Raw genomic sequence first — 9,549 nt, 5'->3', positions numbered from 1 at the left:
GAGTCCAGGAGTACCTTTTGTTGGACACATTAAAAACTGACCCATAAAGTATTAATTCAATATTAATTTAACTTTAACAATGCAACTGTGTAGAAACAATGTAAAAAATTGGAACTAAAAAGAAAACAGGTGAAAGGAAAATCATCCAAGTTCAAGTTTAAAACCATTTCCTACTTCCACAGAAGAAATTTATCATTACAGTGAGTTCATTTTTCAGATGACATCTGTTTGTAGGGGGTTTTCCAGAAAGACACAGGAAGCACTCACCTTAAAAAAACACCATATATTTCAGCAGTAATAGCACCCCATAGCCTGAATCTCTGATGAGTTTATTAATTATACATTGTTCTCTATGCATAATTATGTAAAGTGCAACAAATTTGGTCTGATTTAGTTTTCCCTTATGTGGCAAGAGTACATCCATATTTAATAAAGCCATTGTAGCAAAAGTGAAAGTCTAAGCTTCTTGCACTGTCCACAGTTATGAAGACAGTAAATTAGAGCTTCAGCATGGGTCTTTTGAGGGAAATGCAGCAATTAAAAAACTGTATCCAAAAACTCACTTTCTTTTTTAGTCAGGGAATAAAAAAAGTAAACATCACACTCCAACGGTTCTCCTACAAAGCCAGTGATATTTTCTAACTTACAAAAATGGCATTTATTATAGATAAGCTTTCAGATAAAACACTAAAAACATAATATTGTTTTAGTCTGCCAGCAGCAGACCACGTATTTTTTCAAGTATCCCACCCAATGTTTCCAAGCATTCTTCCTAATGGCATTTCATTTCCCTTCTGTCATTTTAAACTGCATGCAGATTTCTCCTAAACCTCTTTATTTAAACCCTCAATTTCCATAGCTTTAGTCACTGTTCAAGACAGAAAATCCTGAAAACAGGAGAACACATCAGTCTACAGACAGCACAGAAAGGGCTGATGCAGAAATAATATAATTGCGGAGAACAGTGTGAATTAACCAGGTTAATTTGTGGCATCTTAAGAGACCAGAGATGATAACAAAACAGTTAAGTAGGAAAGAAAGCCCAGCAGCACAGCAAGAAGTTTTTGTAAGAAATGTGCAGGAAGATACATCACAGATGAGCTGGAAGGTTGTGAAAAGCTTAAATCTGAGGCAATGAGAAAAGAGAGGACAGCAACATGACCAAATAAAAAGAGCAAAGCTCTGCAATAAGTTCCAAAACTAGGGTTTTTTCCTCCCTATAACGTTCAAACAAAACAACTCAGATTCCTGTCTCCAAAACCTCCCACTGCAGCTTGTGAGAAGAATTCCTTGCCCACATTAGCCTTGTCAGACTTTCTTCCACAGCAGTGTCAATGCATAGCTCATGCATCAAAAAAGTCCCAAAAGAAACCTATAAAAAATCCAAAGACAGTGACAAGGTAGGCATCCTGCCACAGCAGATGGCAACCTGCACAGTCAGGGATTTTGAAAAACTTTCAGTTCTAGCCCAAAACCTTGACTGAATTTTCCTAAGGACATTAAAAAGATAGTTTCAGAAGCTGAAAATGTCTGCTGTTCATCCTCCAAAAAGCAACTCAAAAGCCTGAAAATAGTCTGTCCAGTTTAATATTGCCTTATTGTTTTCTTAACAGCTTTGCCAGCACCTCACAAACCAGTTTTGAGAAAGTTCATAACATTTTATATAGTTCTTCCTGATATCCAGTTTCCACAGATTCCCATTTTGCAAAGGCCCCAGAAGAGGGGCAGGACAGAGGAGGATTCTGATGGTTAATTTCCACTGGGGTCACCGACTTCCAGCTCCCTGAGCAAAAGCTAGGGTGGTTGAATCTCCCACACAGGATATCCCTGTAAGACATAGTTTTTTCCAGATCCCTTCCATCTTTTCCATATGAAATATATCTTCATGGAAGCAAGTTTAGCAATAACAGACTGAAGAGAATGTAAATTTGTACATTTCATTAAAGTCAGTCTGAGTATGTCAAACCAAAACCAAAAATTACTCAGTCCACTTTTGGTAAATGTTGCTTTGAAACCATGCTCCACTCATGCTTTTCTCTGCCTCTTCCCAAACTAGACGTTTCTTCCTCTACTGCAGGAAAAGTAAAATCCTCTGTATATTTTCTTCCCTTAAGATACTCCTCATTTTAACTGCTGCTGATTGCATGAAATTTGGCACATGAAATATCAGAGCACAAAACAGCTTTCAAAAGGCCCTCAACATAAAAATCATTTTATATATATATAAAAAAAGAAAGCAGAAGATGATACGTAAGAAAAAACTCAGAAGAAACTTGGAAGCTTCTAAAACAAAATTAAAACCATTTATCTGAAGCAGAAGATAAGTTGAAGGAGTTTACAAAAGAAGGAAAAGCTGACAGTGATGAATGGAGCAATTTGGAAACTGAAAAAGGAAGAAAAGCATGAGGAGGAGAAGTTATGAAGGAGGAAAGCTGGGAGAACTAATAAAAAGAGAGACTTTGGTGGGTGGAAACTGGGCAGCTCTGCATGCATTAAGTTATTTTCCATGGCAGTAAACAGAAAAGAGTAACCTCACCCCTCTTCTGACTTGAGTGACCTCGGTAAAGTTAAAAGGATAAAACAAGCTGCAAAAAACTAACCTGAAGTCTCTGCATTAAACCATCTCAATCCATTGCATAAACAGCTCATCTCCCTCGTGGGATTTTCAGTTCCATTATCTAAAGGCAGCTGACACATTTACAGCTGTGATACTGAGGAAGGCAATGCTCCGGATCATTTAGGAGAACCAGGGGCTTTCCATAGACTGGGGGTTTCTTTCTCTCCCACTGCAGCATTTAACATAAAGTATGAGAGACTTTTTGGTCTCCACACCAAACATCATTTTTTTAATAGACATGGGAGCCATTTAATGATCTACTTGCAGTAGCTCAGGAGACATGTAAGAAGAATGGATGTTTCTGTGAAATTGTCTCAGTTCAACATCTGCTACACAGAAGCCTGCAATTGCAGCAGGCTGGATTCAGCAACCCATGTTCCCCAGCTATCCTGCAGTTCCAATCATTTCTGCTGCAACATAGCAAGATACAAAAAAAAAAAATTTCATACTAAGAGGGCAACAAAAATTAGACCCACAAAGGAAGGAAAGCTACTGAGCAAGACACAACAGCACACATTAAAGAATTTCTTCATACCCCAAGGTTCATTATCACCACAGGAAGCATCACAAAATCAGAAATTAATTGCTTAATAATGACAATCATTGACAGAACAGATGTTAACACTCATTATCATATTAAGAAGCTGGCTAGATAGTCAAACAACTCTGATGCCACATGGACATTACCCCACAAAAGTAATTTCACGTCAAGTAAAATATTCTTGAGTATTTGTATTGTATCTTTGGATTGCTGACAGCTATGTCCAGCTTCCAGCTCAGCTAATCAATACATGTTTTCCTGTGGATCTGCAGATGAGCTGGCTATTTATCCCAGCATTCCTTAGCAAATGGCAAAAGCAAGGCACTGCTGGAAGTATTTAACTTCGCAAGAGCCTGAAGGGCACCAGAGTGCTTTGCAAATTATTCTGTTCAGGCTACAGCTCTGTTTTGTTAATGCCTTGAATAGCACGTGATAGTTGTTTCTTCATACAACAGCTTCTCTGTACTGCTTATCCTGCACACTTCCACAAAAGCCACCCATCTTCTTTCATGCTGGCCTATACTCAAGGTGTGTTCTATCTGAGCATGAAAATAACAACTTTTCATGTCATCAAGTGTCCAAGGGCACCTTCAAAAAACAAATTAAAATGCAATCCAAACAGAATGCCAACAATGCTTTGCCCAGCCACTGGACAAAACAGACACAGCCTCAGTTAAGAACATAAGAACTGAGGCATACCATTGTAAGAGTATGTCACATTTTTCTTTAGCTTTTTATTTATAAATAAAGTTATTTAGATATAAATAAATATATTTAGAGATATATATATTTATATATATATTAGATATATATGATATATATTTAGATATAAAGTTATTAGATTGCTGTGTTTTGGGGTTTTTTTTGGAGGGGTAGAAGGGGGGTGGTTCTATTTTTTTAGTTTCCATACCACCTACATTGTGCTCTCTTCACTTTGAGCAGTTCACTACTCATCTTCCAGCCCTCTCCTATACAAAGATTTTGCACATAGCTTTTGATACTAATGGCAATGACCTGAAAAAAAGAACTGACTGATGGTTAACTTCAATCTCTCTCATCTCAGAAAAAAAGAAAAATGTAATCAATGAAAGACTGTAGAATGGAAGTGGTGCTTATCCAGATAAAATGCAAGTTTGTAGAAAATTAAACCAAAGCCAAGAGAGTTAAAGTACCATTGAGGTTTGGAGAAAAATATACTGCTATTTCACAAGTGCTTTGATAGTCTAAGTACCCCTCACACACAAAGCCCAATGAGTCCTTGCTTGTTTCTTCTGTTTGACGTGAAAGGATTTACAGGAAAGGACACAGAGGCCCACCAGAACTGTGGGGTGTCCTAAGACCCACAGGGTCCCCCCCCATTACCCCAGCTCACTCCTGGTGCAAAGTGCAGTGGCTGAGCAGCACCACACGCCCTGGCCAGGCCAAAGCCACCAGGGCCACGGGGACATCAAGGATCAAAGGAGACCTCTGCTGCAGGGCCAGCCATGATGGGTCCTCCCTGCTGCTCACCAGCTGTTTGCATTCAGCAAGGGAGGGGTGGACCCTGGTCAAGGGGACACTGCTGACAACCATCCAGCCATAAAGCTCTATTGGTTTGTTTTTCACTTGCAGTTTTGCTACCTGGCTGCTCATTGCCACGAGCAATAAATAGCCCAGCCAAGTGAATCCCTACCATCAAACCATCTGTCTAACCAAGGTCCACCTCAGCAGTAACCAGCTGCATTAGGGAAGCAGCTCCATGAGACAAGCAGCCTCAGTCCAGGTCCCAGGAAAAAAAAGGCTCCTTTGCAACTGGCATAAATGAGCCTCCCTGCCAGAAACTTCAGGAGATGTGAAAGCAAAGCACTGAATTCATTGATTACATTCCTACACAAAATGTAAAGGGGAATTGTAACCCCTCCCTCTTCTCACAGCCAAACACACATTGGAAGCACCTTTGTGTTTAAAGTGAAGAGATAAACATGAAATTTAGAAATGTTTCCCTTCCTTTTGTACAAAGGGATTTATCCTAATAACTTGGACTTCAGGTTTTTCCCTAACACACTGGACACACAGACCACAGGCTCAGACCTCACGCTGCCTCCTGCACACACTGCTGGCTGGGGGACAACAGGTTCTTTCTGTTCCACCCAAGTTAATGCTGCATTTTAAATACTTGGTGGAGCCAAGAGTTGACACAGTGTCAACACAAAGATGCCAATTAGCACGCTTTACTATGACAGCCACTACATCTACCAAAGAAATTAGTGATGTTTTTACATTTTTTCTGGGAATCAAGTTGTTAGTAAACTCTATGGGTTCACATACCTTTCAAGAAAAGCTCGTTATTCTTCCACACCAAACATGTAAAAGGATGGAATCAGAAATGGGAGTAAAAGATGCTTGAACTCTGGGTTGGAACAAAAATTAGGAGTGACCAAGAAGCAAATTAAGTCCTTGTTGAAACTTAACTTATTATTTAAGAAATATACATAGTTTGCTACTGTACTTTTTATTTTAGTCTTCAATATTCTTCCTGCAAACTACTTGTGATTGACAGTCAGCTATGTATCATTTGCATTTGTATGAGCAGGAAGAATTGCAACAATCTATTAAACAGCAGAGGCAACATGTTACTCTTTCCAATAGGAGTTACGCTACCAGGGATGCTACAAAGAGTGGTCTTAAAGTAGCCTGATTGTCACCAGCCCTTTAAGCAACTTGTATTCCAGCTCACTAAGGTTTATAAACCTCTAGGGCCAGATTGAAAGACTACTTGGGAAAATACAGGCATCTGTCAACCTTTTCATGATAAAGGTACAGCATGGGATTGAACAGCTTAAAGGAAAACCAAGTAGAAAACTCTGTAGAGTTTTCTTCAAATGATTGAAAGTATATTGTGACTGTCAAAGCCACCACTAAATCATGTCCCTCAGAACCATATCTACATGTCTTCCAAATACCTCCAGGGATAGTGATCCACCACTTCCCTGGGCAGTTTGTTCCACTGACTGACAACCCTTTTGGTGAAGAATTTTTCCCTAGTATGCAACCTAAACCTCCCCTGGTGCAAGTTAAGGCCATTTCCTCTTGTCCTCTAGCTTATGTGGGACAACAGACCAACCCCCAACCTCCTTTCAGGTAGCTGTAGAAAGCAAGTTGGTCTTCCCTCAGCCTCCTTTTCTCCACACCAAACTTTCCTCAGGCACTCCTCACAGGTCTTGTGCTCTAGACCCTTAACCAGCTTCATTGCCTTTCTCTGGACATGGTCCAGCAACTCAGTGCCCTGTTTGTAGTGAGTGGCTCATATAAAACAGGAAGCATGTGGGTGTGAAGGTGATTTCACCAAATCAATCAGCATACTGACTTTTCCATAATAACTCCTATGAACACAACTTCTAGCATTCAGCAAGACAAAGAGAGACTCATCCAGAATCCTACGGGCAGTAAGAACTATCAGCTATTGCTAAGCATCTATTAAATTCTATACTATTTTACTATAAGGGATATATTGTTTTGAGTTGAGTGGCTTGAATTCCATTTCATTGCTCAGCCTGAGGCCAGGGGAGCACAGGAGCGATCTGTCCATTATTTGTCTTGAAGTTATTATAACAACCATTACCAATTTTGAAGCAGCTTTAACAGCATCCATCAGAGCTCTGCATCACTTCAGAGGCATCGTCTCAGCACAGCGCTTGTGCAGGCAGGATAACTGAACCATCAGACTCCAAGGGCCAGTGGTAACTTCTGCCCTGCAGCAGTGATTAGCATCAGAAAAGTCAAGGTTTAAAATGAGGTTTTGCTGTTTCACTTCATATAAGCAATTCTGGACTAATAGCTGTCCCATCTCTTATTAGTGCTGAGTAGTCAGTCATGCTATGAAAGCTCTGCAAGGCACACCTGACAATGATTTCATTTTTTACTACTAAATACCTTCAGGCATTCTCCTTGAGCTGGCACAGAAGTATTATTTACATTATGGTTAGAAAGCAGATAGACACTGCATTTCGATAGGTTTTGTGTACTGTATTTCTAGGATTCACAATTTGCTCTCAGCCAAGCAGCTGAATACCCATGAGACTCATGTTACTAAATGCAGAGTGATCTAGACAAATGTTACTGTTCTAATCATTTGTGCTCCTCCAAGGCATCAGCCATGCAGCCGCAGATCAACAATTTCAAGGTAGATGTAAAAACCTGTTTTCATGCTTATCAGTTTGCATGTTTGAAACAGTAATATGCTTCCTTCCAGTTAACAAATGAGATGCTCAATTTACTGCCAATGTTTTTAGGAGCTGACATTTGCAATTCACAGCATTCATATCAAAATGTAAAAGATGGCCTTATGACTTTCAGAAGAGAGCAGCACTACTGGCAGGAATATCTTCCCACCCTAAATAACCACTGCCACTTACAGCGGTAGGCTCGATTCTGACTGCATCCGGATGCGTGGGAGTTTATGCATGAGCTCCTGATTATGCCTAGATTTTTCACTTCAAGCAGAGAATGTCTGCACCTCCATATCATCAGATAGTAGCAGTCCTTGTAATTATCTTGTCTCCTTCATTGTTTTTTTTTCTTAGGCATTCCAAAGATTATTCACCCTCTCAGAAATTATTACGCTCAGGAAGATGACATGCATTGAATCCAGTGAGACAATGCTAATATCAAGGACAAGGAAGGAAAAGGGTTTGAGCTTCTGTCCTTTTCATTCAAGAAAACAGAATGAAATTATTTATCGTAACCCTGAAATGGCAAGAGATCAGTCTAAAATATTTTATACATCTCAAGAGCACTATCTTTTTCCACAGACATTTCAGTTTATCTTTAAATTTCTTCACTGAATTAAGATTTATCTGCGTCTTCCAAGAAGAAACAATTCCTGGGCTAAACAAGTACCTGTGTAATACCCACTTAATGCATTCAAATATCCAGCAAGATAATTCCTACTTCTTCCTTTTGCAATTTGCATTTAAATAGTCTGGTATTTCACTGGGGAGAAAATTACGTTTAAAAGGATATAACCTGCATTAGTTATACTTTTGTGAACAGAAAATTAGAATTACTAAAATAATTACACAAAAGCTCGTGAGAAGCCAAGAGACACAAACAAAGGCCAAAGCTGAACTAACACATTGAAGTTCTTTGACTCTCTAAGATCTACCCAATATTATCTGCAACTTTGGAAGTGATGTTATTCCTCTGTAGGCCCAATAGCTGTATTAAACTGATAACATGTCTATATATCTTTGGGAAAAGTAATAAACCCTGCTGTGAAACACCATTTCCGTAGTATCTTGGAGGAAAGATAACTTTTTACACAAACTCATTTTTCATTTCCACAGCATTGTCTTCTCTCTCCAACAGGATATAAGATGATTCCACAGACAACTTCAGAAATGAGTGTTTACCCAAGCTCACCCTCTACACAAAAGCTGCTCACGTCAAGAAATTAATAAAAATAGAAATGCATTAAATTCCACTAAAAAGTGAAAAACAACACTAGACACCACCAGACCTAAACTATTTCAAGTTCTTTTCAAGACAGAGACTTCATCTCTCCTCAGGTAAGAGGACAGTCTAGTTGAGAAATATTTTTAATCTCAATTTTCCTGCAAAGTCACTTGAAACATTTTCCACCTTTTCCTAAACCTTCGGTCTGCAATTCAGATCTCACTTTTACTGTATTTTCTCCACCTGCTCTACAAGCAGAGAAAACTTTGCATATGAATTTTTAAGGTGTAAAGTTGTAGGCATCAGCTTCCACGTGGGAGGAAAATCTTCAGTGCAGACTAGACCCTCCAGCCCCCGTTAATTCTGCACACGTTGCTGAGGTCCACAAGGACAATGATTTGCTGTACTTCTACAACTTCCTTCTAGCTTAATTTTGTGTTGAAGATGTCGTTGAAAGATCAGCCCTACTGTAATGAGATAATATGTCATTATAACCAAATTGGAACAAAACAGCTCAGAATTTATTGCTGTCAGGAGTGCAATTGCAGAGTTAATGCCACTCTTCTGAGGCAGGAGGGAAGCAGAGGAGCTCAGCCCCACAGGCCATCCAAACCTCTGTTCCAGCTCAGTGAGGGACACAGAACATTTGGGCTCCAACAGAAACTATAAGGTCTCCTCCTCTGACCAGAACTACTCAGCATCTTTTGCTCAGCACTTGGAGTCATCCCCCACCACAAAACCAGGGTCTCCCCCACTGCCTGCACGTGGGGCACACAAGCTCTTAGCTTTGTCACAGAGCCTTGTTAGCCCAGGGCATGCACCATCACCACACCCCTGCATGCTCCTAGCAAGACTTCCATTTCTCCAACTGCACCTGCTCCCTAACCATCCTGAGAAATGCTGATGTGACCCTCATGATCACCAACCAGCAGGTGTTCTATTGATTAGAATTTTAATT

Source organism: Chaetura pelagica, unplaced genomic scaffold (assembly GCF_000747805.2).
Source record: "Chaetura pelagica isolate M959 unplaced genomic scaffold, ChaPel_1.0 scaffold344, whole genome shotgun sequence".
Taxonomy (NCBI): Eukaryota; Metazoa; Chordata; class Aves; order Apodiformes; family Apodidae; genus Chaetura; species Chaetura pelagica.
This window is presented reverse-complemented; position numbering follows the sequence as displayed.